Source organism: Elephantulus edwardii, unplaced genomic scaffold (assembly GCF_000299155.1).
Source record: "Elephantulus edwardii isolate Elephantulus edwardi_28Jun2011 unplaced genomic scaffold, EleEdw1.0 scaffold00318, whole genome shotgun sequence".
NCBI classification, from domain to species: Eukaryota; Metazoa; Chordata; class Mammalia; order Macroscelidea; family Macroscelididae; genus Elephantulus; species Elephantulus edwardii.
In genome coordinates this window covers 254,328-260,322 of record NW_006400068.1, presented here as the reverse complement: position 1 = coordinate 260,322, position 5,995 = coordinate 254,328, and positions in this window count along the sequence as shown.

The following is a 5,995-nucleotide window of genomic DNA, read 5'->3' as shown; positions in this document are numbered from 1 at the left end:
ACATCATGCTGGGTAGAGTGGAGGGACAGCGCAGGAGGGGAAGACCCTCTATGAGGTGGATTGATTCAGTGACTGGGGTACTCGGGATGGGTGTGTCGGAGGCAATGAGATTGGCACAGGATAGAGCATGGTTTAGGGCTGTTGCAAACGACTCGACAGCACATAACAACAACAAACAACAGGAATTCATTATGGATTTTAAAATCTATATTCACGAGAGATATTGGTTTGTCGTTTTCTTTCTTGGTAATATTTTTGCCTGGTTTTAATACTAGGGTTATGCTTGCATAGAATGACTCTGGTGTGCTCCTTCTTTTACAGTTTTATGTATGTATGTATGTATGTATGTATGTATGTACTTACTTACTTACCATTTGCAAAGCACTGTATGCCAGCGATTGGGCAAAATGAATAGAATAAATCTTTTGGTTGCAGCTTTGTTTAGATTTAACAACATTCAGAGGCCAAATACAAGGATCTAAAATGAACCCTTTTGCTCCAGTGTGCTCCATCATTCTTACAAAATCTAAGAGGCCTTTGGTTTTGCACACGGATTGTATTGTGGTTGACAGGTAAAGACACTCTCTGTGGCACCGCACATGCTCACCCCTGTCAGGGCACCTGCACCACCATGTGTGCTCTCCAGGGCCTCGAGCTCACCCTCCCTGGCCCTCACACTGTGCATAACTCCTTCATTGTCATAATGCCACCTCATTATCAGAACTTTACTACCAGGAATCCCAAAAGATAAAAAGTTCCCAAGGAGGTAATTGCCAGCATTCTCATTCTTCCTAATTTTCACTACAGACCCTTCCAAAGGCTCCTGTTGTTCTCTGACTTCAGTCAAGATCCATGACATCAGCATTGTGATACCTGCTGCCACAGCCTCTTCTAAACCCACACTGAACTTCTGGTGATTGTCTGTCAATGTACTGTTCTAGCCAGTTTCGTATAATCTTCAGCAATATTCTGCATGTGTGTTTTATTATAGACATAGTTCAATGATTTCTACCTTCTGTTGAATTACCTTTCTTGGGAAATGGAAGATGGCTCTTTTTCAGTTATCCAGTCAGGTAGTGGCCTTAGAAATCTTTTATAGTTTTTAAAAATAGTTTAAGTAGAAGTGTTGATAGATCCTCTCTGAGTGTTTTTGGTAGAATTCAGCTGTGAAGTCATCTTGTCTAGGAGTTATTTATGGGGAAGCCTTTTTATGACCTTTTAAGTTTCTTCTTTTGTGATGGATCTGTTTAAGTGTTCTGTATCTATCTTTGTCAATCTAGGTAGGGCATAAGCTTCAAGAGATTTGTCCATTTCCTCTAGGTTTTCGAATTTTTCTAAGTATAGATTTTCAAAGTATTCTAATATTATCCATTTTTTTTCCTGCTTCTCTTGTGATGTCACCCCTATAATTTCTTAGTTATTTGTGTCTTCTCTTTTTTGTCCCTCTTTTGTTAAATTTGGCAGTCGTTTGTCCATTTCACTGACCCTTTTGAAAAAATAACTCCTGGTCTTACTGATGGTTTCTATTGTTTTTCTATCTCATTGATTTTAGCTCTTGTCATTATAATTTCTTTTCTTCTAGAAGCCATAGAACTAGATTGTTGTTCTTTTTATAACTGATGAAGGTGTTGAGTAAGATCATTGCTTTTTCTTCTTTTTCCTTTTTTATGTGTGTGCCTATTGTTATGAACTTGCCCCCTGAGGATTTCCTTAGCTGCATCCCAGAGATTTTGGCATGTTGTATTTTAATTTTTGTTTGTTTCAGGGAATTTTTTAAATTTCATTCTTTATTTCTTTTATAACCCAATAGTGTTCTAGCATGGAGTTATTCAGTTTTTCACATGGGTGTTTTTGTAAGATTACTCTCTTGTGGTTAATATCTAGTTTTACGGCACTGTAGTCTAAGAAGATATGTTGTGTTATTTTTTTTTGTTTGTTTTTTTTAAATTTGTTGAGGCTTGCTTTGTGTCCTAATATGTGATTGATTCTGGAGAATGTACCATGTGCACATGAGAAGGACGTGAATTGAGTTTTAGTTGAGTGCAGTATCCTGAATACTGTTTAGATTTTCTGCATCTTTGTTGAGTTTCTTTTTTGGTTGATCTATCCTTTGGCTATAGTTCTGTGTTAAAATCTACCACTACTGTGGTGCTGTCTAGTAACCCAAACAGCATGGTATTGGTACAATGACAGGCACATGTGACAATGGAACAGAATTGAGAACCCAGAAATGGAACCAGCTATCTATGGTCAATCGATATTCAACAAAGAAATCAAAGCTATCAAATGGGGAAATAATAATGTCTTCAACAAATGGTGCTGGCTGAACTGGACTGCTACCTGCAAAAAGCTGAAACAGGGTCCATATCTCATATCATACACAAAACTCAACTCAAGATGGATCAGAGACCTGGGATTAAAGCCTCAAATAAAAAAGTTTATCAGAGATAAACTGGGATCAAGCTTAGCCAACCCAGTTTATGGTATAAAGAGATTGCCAAATATAGCCAGAAATGCACAAACTGAAGAAGATAAAATTGTTGAATGAAACTTTTTAAAGATTAAATCCCTGTATGCATCAAAACTTTTTTCTAACAGAGTGAAAAGAAAACCTAGTGACTGGAAAAAACCCAACAACAAACATTTGGCAGTACCATTTCAGACAAAGGTCTCCAATCAAAAGTTTACAGAATCCTATAGGGCCTTCACACACACACACACACACACACACACACACACACACACGACTGATAACCCAACTACAAAATGGGCAAAAGACATGGAAAGAATGTTCACAGAGGAAGCTATTTGAATGGCTAAGAGACAGACACAGGAAGAAATGCTCAAAATCACTGGCAATAAGAGAGATGCAAATCAAAACCACAAAGGGATATAATTTTATTTTACTAGCAGTGGTAGCTTTATAGAAGAGCAAGTAATAAATGTTGGTGAGGATGTGCCAAGATAGGAACCCTTATACATTGTTGGTGGGATTGTAAAATAGTACAACTACTCTGGAAGGCAGTTTTACCTTTCCTTAAAAAGTTGAACATACAAACTTCATATGACCCACTGCATGGAATATGCCCCAAGAGAATGAGAACTGAGCACAAATGGAGACTTGTATACCAGTGTTCATAGCAGCATTTTTCACCATTACAAGATCATGGAAACTGCCCAAATGTCCAATCACAGTGAAATGGATTGAGGAATCATGACACATTCACATGAAGGAATACTATGCAGCATGTCTGAGCAATGATTTCATAAATTACTATTTAACTTGGGAGGGACTGGAGAGCATTATGCTGAGTGAACTACCTCAGTGCCATAAGGACAAATACTGTATAAGACCATTATCATAGAATGAGTATTAGGATTCAATGTGGGGGGTGGAGCAGAGGGGTGAGGATGGGTGGTGGGATTACTATATGGTACACAATTTGATGGGTAGAGGGAGAAGTGAATGAAAAAATTTGGAAAGATCTGGTGTGAAAATCTGGAGTGAAAACTGGTGTGTGATTCTCTCTAATCCTTGCAAAAATGGCACTGATAAAGAAAAAACAAAACATAAATGCTGGAAATTTTGTGAGGGGATTTGAAACCTTCTTATAAAATGGCATGGTACCAACACTGAGGAAATGGTATTGTTTGCTCAACAAGCTAAAAATAGAAATACCTATGATGCAGAATTCCACTCACAGACATAAAGTCTAGAGAATTAATAGTAAGGACACAAATAGAGATATGTATGCCCGTGTTCATTGCTTAGATTGCACAAGAGTGCGATAAAGTATTCTGCAATTCAGTCTTTTCAATGTTGTGTTGTTGTTTTAGTGTGCATAATTTATGATGCTCCACACAGCCGAATGCTTTTGCATAGACAACAGAACACAAGTAAACATCTTTCTGGTATTCTTTGCTTTCAGCCAAGGTCCATCGAACATCAGTAATATTGCATGTGGTAATAATAGTATTGTTAATTAATCTCTGCAATTTATTGGACCACCTTTTCTTGGATTGTGCTCACATATAGATTTCTTCCAGGTAGTTGGTCTGGTAGATGTCAGAATTTCTTGGCATATACAAGTGAGCAGGTATGTGGGCTTCATCTGTTTGCCTAAGTTCTTCAATTGGTATTTTGTCGATACCTGTATCTTTTCATTATTTTTGCCAATGCTTTCAGCGAACCTTATTATTTTGTTTTGTTTTGTTTTTTAGTTTTGTTTTTCCTCTAGTACCCTTGCTTGTTGATCATATACTATTTCCTGAAATGGTTCACTGTTTTGGAGCAGTGACTCTGTGTATTCTATCCTCTTTTTAAAAAAATTTAGTGGTTATACAACTGTTTATATATGATATGTTTCTTTCCTTTGCACTGTGTTTTATACAATCATTTCTTTATATTGTTTCTTTCATATATACTTTGTTTTATACAGTCATACATATGCATTGTGTTTTATAGGATTAATGAATATTGATCTAAGTTTATATCACTTCATCTTACCAAGTATCCATTGTTGTTGTAATTTGCCTTTGAGTTGCCTGAGACTCATAGTGACCCTATGTACAACAGCTCTGAAGCCTGCTCTATTCTGAGCCAGTTTCACTGAATCTAACACACCTACCTCCATTGCCCCAGTTACTGTATCAATCCATCTCATCCAGGGTCTTCTGCTCCTGCTCTGTCCCACCACCCTTCTGTGCATGATTTCTGTCTTCCATGACTTGTCCCTCCTGGCCACATGTCCAAAGTATGTTAGATGGAGCTGCAAAATCCTGGCCTTCATGGATAAAATTGGTTTCACCTTCTCCAAGGCAGACTTATTTGTTTTCTTGGTGGTCCATGGTATGTCCAAGACACTTCACCAGCACCACCACTCAAAGGCTTTGATTCTTCTTCTGTCATCCTTAGTCATTATCCAGCTCTCTGATGTATAGCAAGTGATTGTGAAGATTGTGTCCTGGAACAGGGGCACTGTAGTCTCTAGACATTGTTACTTCTCAGTAGTCTGAAGAGGTCTCTGACAGCATATTTTCCTAGTATAATCTCATCTTTTGATTTCCTGACTGCTGATGCCAAAAGTGTTGATTGTGGAGCTGAGCAAGCTGTAATTGTTAACACCTTCAAACTCTTCTCCATCTATCATGGTGCTGAGAATTGTCTTCTTGATTTTGAGCTTCAGTCCATATTGAAGACTATACTCCTTGACTTTCTTCAGCAAGTGCTTCAGGTCCTCCTCAATTTCAGCAAGTCAGGTTATATTATCTGCATAATGCGGGTTGTTGATAAGTCTTCCTCCAATCCTGATGTTACATTCCTCCTCAGAGGACCCTGCCTCCCGCATGATCTGTTCTACATATAGATTGAAAAGGTATGGAGACAGGACATATCCCTGACACATTCCTTTCCTGATTTTGAACTATGCATTATTTCCTTGCTCTGTTCTGGCCACTACTTTCTGGTCTTAGTATAGGTGTGCATAAGCATAATCATAATCAAGTGTCCTGGGATTCCTATTCTCCTCATGGTCAGTCACAGTTTGTTGTGATCCACACAGTCAAATGCGTTTGCATAGTCAATGAAACACAGAGCGATATTCTTCTGGTACTCTTTGCTTTCTGCTGAGATCTGACATTGTCGATAATGTTTCTAGTGCCATGATCTCCATCTTGTCTATTCCTTCACACACCCACATTCACTCACTAATCTCTACTGTGCTCGTGATTCCCTCCTCCTTCTTTAACTCACCTTCTCCCCCTCTCTTTCCCCTTCTCCTTTTAAATAGTTACACATATCTTGTTCCTATCATTTAATCAAGTAATGATCAAGTGTCCTGGGATTCCCATTCTTCTCAGAGTCAGCCATAGTTTGTTATGATCTACACAGTCAAATGACTTTGCATAGTCAATGAAACACAGATAGACATTCCTCTGGTATTCCTTGCTTTCAGCCAAGATCCATCTAACATCAGCTACAATATCTCTAGTACCA